The sequence below is a fragment of the Cnephaeus nilssonii genome, assembly GCF_951640355.1.
Source record: "Cnephaeus nilssonii genome assembly, contig: SCAFFOLD_70, whole genome shotgun sequence".
NCBI lineage: Eukaryota > Metazoa > Chordata > Mammalia > Chiroptera > Vespertilionidae > Cnephaeus > Cnephaeus nilssonii.
In genome coordinates this window covers 1-9588 of record NW_027645507.1, presented here as the reverse complement: position 1 = coordinate 9588, position 9588 = coordinate 1, and the positions used below count along the sequence as shown (strand labels likewise).

Here is a 9588-nt window from a genome sequence, read left to right as displayed (position 1 = left end):
AGTTAAGATAAAGATAGACCTTTTTTTCAGGGAAGATGACAACCTAGGACACCACTATCCACCAAAAGCTGCTTTTAGTTAAAAAACACCACACAACACTTTAATTTCAGACCATCCTTTGTGATTACTTTAGGTCTCTAGTTTGCAAGGCCGCCAGGTTAGCATGTGGTCCCTGCGATCACTCCTGTCCCACCTCTTGCCACCAATCACTGAGTGCTTGGGGTTCAGTCTGAGCTGCAGCCCCCAACCCACCTGGCAGTTTATGAGCTGCCTCTGATGGCATGTTCCCCCTCTCCCAACACAGGATAGAAATCATACCGCTATGTCGGCGCCTGCGGGCCTGGACAGCATGCCCATCGCACTCAGCACGCAGGTGCCCATGAACTTGATTTCCACCTGGGAGGTGGAGTGCTCCAGCCCCACCTGCGTGCCCAGGCTATGTAGCCTCACCTTAACCAAGCTGCTGATCTACAAGGAGCTGGAGAAGGCGCTCAGTGCTGTGGTGATCACTGTTAAAATCCAGGACTCCAAAAACATCTTGAGGTCAGACGAGATTCTGCTGCCCCCTAGTGGTCACGTGAAGACCGACCTGGCGCTGACTTTCTCCCTGTGGTACCCTCACTCCCTCAAAAGAGAAGGCAACAACTTACAGATCATGCTGCAACAGAAGCAGCGCCTTAAAAACCAGACCATCCTGGGTTACCGGACGCTCGCCGTGGGCACCATCGACATGGCTGAGGTGTTGCAGCGACGCCTCGAGGGTGGCCAGATGCTGAGCCTCCATAGCACCATCACGGAGGCATCTGCCCACGTGGCTGAGGTCAGCATCTCCTCCCTGTCCAGCCAGCCCATCGACCCCGAGGACAGCACCCAGAAGGCTGGCCTCAAGGCCAAGTCTCGGGTTCATTATCTGGAGATGGAGTATGAAATATTCTCAGATCAGCAGGCCAGCAATGATCCCAGGCACGGGCAGGACCAAAAGGAGGAGGACTTCGACTTTGAGGAGTCCAAAAAGCAGCGCCAAGGAGAAGTAAGATCCCCATTGATGACCAGGCAACAAGATGCCAACAAGAAAGTTGGGGCGTGGCTGCGCAGGGTGCAAGTGTGGAAGGAGGTCCTGGACTCAGAGCAGGAGTCTTCGGAGCAGGTCCCTGAGGTGGAGGACCTGGATCTGCTGTAGGACTCACTAAAGAACCGTGACAGTGGCCTATGAGAGTGTCCTCAGGACCCTGAAGACATACCTGGAAGACCTGTCCCAGCCCAGCTCTCAGACAGAGAGCTAGAGCATCCACAGTGCCAGCGCCAGAGGAGCCTCCAGGTCCAACCCAGGTGACGGAGAAGACAAGCCTCAAGCAACCAATGGATGCATCACTAAGACCTAGTCTCTCCTCATCCCCTCCACCAGATCCCAGGGGAAGCAGGCAGGCCACTGGGGCTGGGGCACATCCCTGAAGGAGCAGCAGGTGGCACAGCCAGGAACAAGCGGGCCCACAGCCTGAACAACAAGCACTGCCCCGACCCGCTGAGCCAGCTGCAGATCCTCAGGGAGACGGTGTACGGCCAGCTGAATCACATCCTCATCTCTGATACCAGCTGCCCCAGAACATCCTCCTCCTCAACACCTCTGACTGGCAGGGGCAGTTCCAGTCTGAGTCCTGCAGCAACACATGCTGCCCGGGGTGTGCACCTGCTCCAAGGCTGAGGTCCAGGCGGCCTTCAGCAACATCGTCTTGTGGATTCAGAGACCCTGTCACTACAATTCCCAGCCCCCGATGCCTGTGAAGATCCCGGTGGCAGGGGCACAGCAGTACTTCAGCTCTGTGCTGTGGCTCTTCCTAGAGCTGCTGTCCTACAACCGTGCCCCCCTGCCCCCGGATGGGCTACATGTGCTTCCTAGTCATCTGCTGGGTTCCCACCCCGTGGCCAGGTACCTGGGCTCTGTGCATTACCGCTACAAGAGCTTCTTCCAGGACCTGCCCAGGCGGGACCTATTCTACACGGAGGCCTAGAGGGCTGTGTAGGACAGGCTGGGCATGGTGTTGAGAATCACACAGTACACCGCGAGGCCAACTGTGTCCACCAATTGCCCATCGTGGAGGCCACACTCACCTACAAACAGAAGAGCCCCAATGAGGAGTCCTTAAACATCATTCCCTTCATGGGGGTGGTGGACCTTGAAGTGTGGGACCATTCTGGGTCGCATCAGGACACTGAGATTATGCGGCCCGCTTGGGCTCTAGCGTGCTGTCATTGGCCCCCCCGCTCCCCCCGCCGCCCCGGCCATACAGGTCTGCGGCAAACAAGGAGGCCTCTCATATCCTTCGGGGCTGGTGCTGAGCTGATGGGGCTACTGGTAGATTACTGGACGGCAGCGCAGCCCACAGACAGAAAGAGAGACTCTGAGAACAAAGACCAGGCTACTGCCAGCAACACCCTCAAGTACACCTTCCAGTCTCTGCAGGTCAGCAGGCTGCCCAGCAGTGGTGAGGTTGTAGCCACGCCCTCACGCCCTTCCAGTCCATGACTGTGGACAAGGAGAACAACAAGAAGGTGATGTGTTTGTCCAAGAAAACCAAGGACAAGGACATGGTGTACCAGAGCCAGTGCCTCGAGGGCATCAGCCGCCTGATCTGCAGGGCCAAGCACCCTCAGGACACACTGCGGGTCCTCGTTGACGGCGTGCAGTGGAACAACGTGAAGCTCCCACATCAAGCACTTCCCCACCCGCATCTTCAGATGCTCCAATCGCACCTTTGAGCCTGCCTGTCCCCTGCCCATCCCCCTGCCCTGGCCAAGCCCGGGAAGGACCAGCTGCTTTTCTGTTCACAGTTTAGTTTAGCACGGAGACAGGCCCAGCTGCTAACCAGCCCAGTGGCCCCAGGACACTCACTCGTGGTGTCCAATAAACTCCATCCTCACAAGGCAAAGCAGAAGAGAAAAAACAAAGGACCAGTGTGGTAATGACCACCTGGGCTCACTGATTGGACAAACGGGGCAAATACCAGGTGCCCACCTTCCTGGGCAGGGACCCCGCATTTGTCCCCACCATCCGTGTTGTTATAGAGCATTTGCTACAACAGGTGAGAGACCAACCATGTACCAGGTGAGCCCCTGCCCCTGCACAGCACAGTGGTCATTGGCCACCTGTTTGCTCTGAAACTTCAGGTCACTGCATGTCTCTGAGTGTTTGTTCCTCGGAACATGGGGAGAAATGAGGCCCAATAGGGTTATTGTAGGGTCTCAGTGGGGTGCCTCTGGGTGCTGGAAAGTGGAGAGGTCTGCTGGAGGGGCTGTGTTTGAGTCAATTGGTCATTTTCTCTTCCTGTTGGCAGGGTCTCTGCCAAATTTGTGATTCTCCTCAGGGCACAGGGCTAAGCACTTTTCTCATTAGATAAAGAGACTGGAGATTCCATTATGGCTCCTTATCCTGGGTGAAGCCAGATCAGAAACCCCAGGGTGAGCAGTGGGGTTCAGATTCACCCAGCTATCTGAGATGGGTTTGGTTTGGGCTCACTCATTCAGCAAATATATGAGAAGTCTGCCAGTTACAGACACGTCTCTAGGCACTGACCATAATCCAGCGCACACAGCAGACCCCAAGCCTGCACTGCAGAGCTTCCTTCTAATCGGGAGCGATTCCGTCACACTAGGCTACACAGGCTCATAGTGCCCACAGGACAGCCGATGTGACGTCCTCCTGGCCTCCTCTCCCTATGGCTGCATCTTCCCATACTGTGAAGAGGATGGTGGACCCCTGTTCCAGCAGAAAATGTGATTTGGCTTTGGATCAGAGCTGTGAGAGAAGTATGGGGAGTGTGAGTTCAAGGTGCTGGCAGAACCCTGGATCCCACTCATGGTGGGATTTCTGCAAGAGGGCAGAGGTCTGAGGGCTTCTCCTAGAAAAAAAGACACGAGTCAGGGAGCTGTGCGTGCGGATATGGGTGGTGTGGGCGAGTGGGGAGGTCAGTGGACAGAGTGAGCCCCTCAGAAAATTCATACCCTTCCGCTCCTAATCCCAGTCCTGCCTGCACCCCTATCCCGGGACCTTGCTCACCAATCTGGTAGAACCTCCTCAGTGGCAGCGTGGCTGTTGCTCTCTACCCATGGGAGGTAAATGTCAATGGGAGGAGAAGAACCCCACAGGCATCTAGTGAATTAGGCAGCACGTAGGTGCAGGAGCCAAAGTCTGAGGTGTTGGGAGGTCTCTGGGTTGCCAGAGGTGCAGACAGATTTTCTTTGTTCGCTCATTGGTCAGCTATTCCTAGAGCACCTACTGTGTGCCAATGAGTGACATGAACAGAGCAGACACCAGCCCTCCCTGTCCTCATGGAGTTGACTTTTGGGGAGGAGGGTAGTGGGAGGGGACAGGGACACTGAGAGAGCATGTCAGGTTCCCCTGAAGAAGGGGGCAGGTGGTTCCCTCAATGATCTAGACCAGGGGTCCTCAAACTTTTTAAACAGGGGGCCAGTTCACTGTCCCTCAGACCGTTGGAGGGCCGGACTATAGTTAAAAAAAACAACTATGAACAAATTCCTATGCACACTGCTCATATCTTATTTTGAATTAAAAAAAAAAAAAAACGGCAAAAACACCCGCATGTGGCCCGCGGGCCGTAGTTTGAGGACGCCTGCTCTAGACTGTCAGGAGTGCTTTCTGCCAGCCCCTCCTGGGTGACCAGGCGCGTCTCTGCCAGGACTGCCAGGTTGAAGGTGGACAAGGAGTAGGTCTGGCTTCTGGATGGGCAGGAGCAGCAGGCACAGGACCCCAGGCTCTCTGAGTTGTGCTCTGGGAGGGCCGTGTGGAAGGAAAGGCCAGGCCTCAGACCCTGCTGCCCACCTCTCTCTCCCCAGGGCCATCTCCTGCATCCTGGGCATCTGGCTGGACCAGTACCCTGAAGATTTTTATCGGCCGCCAGAATTTCCCAGCCTGATCATGCTTTTGGCCTGCATAGAGCTCACCTTTCCAGCCCCAGAGCTGCCAAACCAGGCCCAGTATCTCCCTCACAGCTGGAGCACCTGAGCCCACTGAGGCGGAGACACAGGAGGAGGAGGAGGAGTGTGTGGTTGTGAGGGGGAGGGCATGTGGCTGGGCCACACAGAGAAGAGCCCCCAGAGGCTGTGGTTAGTCAGGAGCACAGCGTCGCTCAGGTCAGTGCCCAGGGCCTGCAGTCTGGAGGACTTCCTGGGGTGGGGGCTTGAACTGGGACTTCAGTGATGGAGATGGGAGGGTCCCTTCCCTGGAAGGCGCACAAAAGGCAGTCATGGTGTAACATGTTCTCTTCCAGGATCTACAGAAGCAGCTCCAGAGCAAGATCAGGAAACACCTAAAGAGGAAACGCCAACTCTGCTGCTCTCTCCAGACCCAGAGCAGGCTCCAGGCACAGCTGTCACTGCACTTCCAGATGTGGATCCACCTGCAGCTTGTGAGCCACTCGCCTCAGCTCCTGGGAGGCCTGTGGTCCCAGGTCCTGGGCCTCAGTGTGTGTCAGCTGCCATGGCAGAGAGGACTTTCCCTCCCTAATAATAGCAATTAAAATTTTTTTTCTGTTTATCTTACACACACTTAGAATTTTAAAGTATTTTTCTTATACTATTGAGTAACATTTGTATTGTAAATAAAATTTAATAATATTACATTAAAAATAAATTTAATTTATATAAATTTTAACTCTATGATCCTTCAAAGTGTAAATTCCAACATCAAGTATATTCACAATTTTTTTGCAACTGTTCCATAACATCACAAACACTCTCTAGTTTCAGAACATTTTCAGAACTCACAACCAAGGTATGTGTCCTGACCAGGAATCGAACCTTCAACCCTTTGGTGTATGGGATGCCTCTCCAACCAACTGACGAGGCACCCTGACCAGGGTGAGAAAGAGCAATATTTCTATTTGAATTTTTCATTCTGGTTTAAACTGCAGTTGGATATATTTCCCACACTTTTGGCCTATTCCTTGTTTTGGAATTTCTGTTTGAGACTTTTGCCCTCTTTTCCATTGGATTGTTTGCAAATCTGAATTGCCATGGATGTCAGCTTTTTGCCATGTAACTTGCAAATTTGTCTCTAGCTTGCCATTTGTCTCAATTTGATGTGTGTTTTGCCAATTAGATGAATTACATTTTGATGTGGTCAAATCTGTCTTCTGTTATCATGCTTTTTGATTTTGTCTCTCACTTTGCGTGGAAAAGATGTTTTCCGTCTTATCAGGAAGATAGGCTAGCTTGTATTGTATTTCATAGTTATAGTTAATTTCAGATGGATTGATAAAGAGTTCCTGTTTTTCAGATTGTTCATCTTTTTTCTTTTTCTTGTAAGGATGGGAGTAAGGACTTCCAAGCTCTTTATATGTCAGAGTGGAAACCAGAAGTCAATATTTTATTTGACAATGGCCCACGGTGGACATGACTTCCATTTCCCCCTTTCTAACAGCTGCCAATTTCCACACTCAGGTGGTTCTGGGGAGTGTGGTTCAGGGCATCAGAGTGGAGGTATCAGCACATCTCACTGGCCAGACCACAGTGATGATGGTTGTATGTGGCCATGTGACTTCAGTGAGTTTAATGAGATTCTTTATACTAGTGACCAGAAGAAAATTCTGGATGTTCTCAATTAAATTAGAGCAGCCGGAGAGTGAGAGAAAGAGACAGAGCTGTGAGCCTGTAATAGTTGGGAGCCAGTGGACTGAAGGGTCTTGGGTTTGATTCCAGTCAATGGTACATACCCTGGTCTGGGCAAGCGCAATAGGCAACCAATCAATGTCTCTCTCTCTCACATTGATGTTTCTCTCTCTCTGTCTCCCTCCCTCCCTCCCTCCCACTCTCTCTAAAAAAGAAGGGGAACATATCCTTGGGTGAGGATTAACTAAAAATATTTTTTTCTGAGAAGAATGGCACTGCCACTTGCATTAAAACCTCAGGCATCTTAGCTGAGTTCTTTAAGGCTTCTTCTTTTCACGTGAAAAATGCGTTGCAAGGATAAAATTGAGTAATAAAGTGCTCAACATAGAGTTGGCATGTGGTGGGCACTCAATATATATGGCCCGTTACTATAATAAATACACATGTATGTAAACAATCATCAGGTGGAAATACAAAGTGTGACATCAACAAAACAATCTAAAGCAGTAAGATGTTAACAGGAATTGCCCCGGGCCTTCCAATGCTCTATTTCTCCATTTAATCATAAAGGCATGGACTTACTAATTTCTGTATAGAAAGATAAAATATTGCAAAGGCACATATTCTCCTGAATTAATCTAAAATTTACTTATTTGAAGTAAAAATCATAACAGGATTTTGGGAAATCAAAAACTATTTCAAATTATTATCTATAAAATATGGAAACAAATCAGGAAACAGTTAACAAGAATATAAGGAGGGGACTTGCTCTGTCAAATAGACAGGATTCTCAAGCAGTGCGGAACGGGTGCTGCAGTGAGCAGGCCATGGGAGCTGGGCAGCGACATCAGGAACAGGGCCCTGCACACGTGGGGCTGAGTGGATCATTATGGGGGCCCTTTGGCAACAAATAGCACTGGGACAGCTGGTCAATTATTGTGGGGAAAACTTTAGATCAATATTTCAGATCTTACCAAAGACATTTTAAATGTATTTAAGATCAACACATTTTACTGTGTCTTTTTCCTTTTGAAAATCTAATGCAGGTGGAATGAAAATTTTGAAAATAAAAAATGAGAGGATATAAATAGACTCTATTTAATTCCATGATATAGAGATAGAGAACACTTTCCACATGTGGATGTCTTTTCTGGGTGAGATGTAAAGGAGAAAAAAGGTCAGTCCTATGAAGTCCTGAGCAAAGAGCCTTGCAGACAGAGAGGTGTGTGTGCAAAGGCCCTGAGGTGGGGAAGAGCTCACTGGGTTGAAGAAATGAAATAGGGCCAGTGTGGCTGGAGGAAAGGGGAGAGTGTGAGACAGGAAGTTGTGCAGGCCAACGGGGTGCAGAGCCTGCAGAGTCCTGTTCAGGCTGTAAAATGTATTCCAAGTGCAATGAGGCCTTTTAGAGGGTTTTAAGTGAAAGACATTTAGCAACTATCTTCCTCTTTGTATTTGACAATAGTACTTTAATAATCAGATATGGCTGTTGCATTTTTCCTCAGATGTTTTTCAGTGCCTAGCACATTTTATTCACTTTTATAAAGATACATTTTTAAATTTTAGAATGTTAATTCCTAGGTTTAATTTTCTAAAAAACCTACTGTTTCCCACGGAATTCATTGGGTGCCGCATTCTGGGTGTGGGGCAGGGCTCCGCTAGGAAAGCGCAGCGATCAGGTCCGCAGCGGGGTGATGGGCATCCCCTTCTCTTGCAGGGAGGGGCGGCGCGTGCTTGAGCTCCCTGATGGTCGGCTATTAGCTTGATAGTCATGACAAAGAGGTAGAGCCGCAGGGCCACGGAAAGAGGGAAGTCACTCCCTGCCCGCATGTCTTGGAGGTGCAAGGTCTCTGCTGGCAGAAGACAATGGCTTAGCCCAGCTCTTTGTGTAGATGCAGATTTCAAGCATTCCTCCCTCAGGGCATTTCAAGGAGGGAAGCCAAGAGTTTTGCGGATAGGTTTGAGCTGCCTGAAGTCTGCTGCCAAAACAGTACTGCTCAGCTATGGTTCGCTTTGCGGTTCCGATTCCACAGTCTCCAGGCAGGCCTCTGTGCTCATTGCCTCTCATCGTCCTGTTTTCGGCATGATTCCTTCGTGCGGCGCTTGAAGACCTGGAACCTTCCTGGGGGATCGCCTTTCTCGCATTCACCCGTAGGATCTTGGCATCGCGCTTGCCTTCCTGACTCCTGAGGTGAGACGGGTAGGGAACCTGGGAAGTGCGGTGGCCAACTGCGGGTTGGGTGTGACTTGAAGTGCGTGTCTCCTGTTGACTGCCTTAGCCAGATTTGCGCTGCTTTGGTTGCGCCTCATTTTTCCTTTTTTTAGAAAATATGCATTTTTCGATTTTTTGGTAGAGCACAGGGAGAGGGTCACATACTTAGGGAAATCAATGAGAGACAAACATCGATCAGTTGCCTCCTGCACACCCGTTGCTGTGGTTGTGAGCGCTGCCAAGGCATGGGTCCTTGAGTGGTGTCGCACCCCGATTCTCTCATTCTGTAGGAGGACGCTCCATCCAGTGATACCAATTGGTTTGGGCTGCGTTTTTATTTTTTTATTTCTAATTTTTAGTTTTATTTTTTTTCCCTGGGAGTGGTGTTGTCCCTGTTGCGACAAGGTGGCCTATTTCTTTGCTCGGCCTGCGCGGCCGTTCGCCCCTTCAGGGGTCCTCAGTTACTTGGGCTTGCCTGAGCACTTTTTTTTGTCGTTTGTGGGTTCCCTTTATCGGCTCTTTGATTTACAGATGTTCCCGTCTCTTCTTCCTTTGATCGTGTACATGTGGTGTGTTATGTTTTGCTGCCACCTTGTGGCTATTGCTGCAAGTCTTGGTTGGTCCTGTCTTGGCAACTTTGCAACTTCTTCGTGTGATGTTTGATCCTTTGCCGCCACCTTGTGGCTACAGTTGGAATGGCACGCGTTTTCACTAAGGATGTGTGCCTGTGTTGTTTCTTGAAGTCTTGTTGGCAA

At 50.4% G+C, this 9588-nt stretch overlaps 1 pseudogene across 1 annotated transcript; it reads left to right on the top strand.

The window, feature by feature from the left end:
• Positions 1-322: 322 nt before the first annotated feature.
• On the top strand, positions 323-2757 carry LOC307096599 (phosphofurin acidic cluster sorting protein 2-like; annotated as a pseudogene). The gene is made up of 2 exons: positions 323-1176; positions 1319-2757. The product of its transcript is annotated as a phosphofurin acidic cluster sorting protein 2-like (transcript).
• Positions 2758-9588: the final 6831 nt, after the last annotated feature.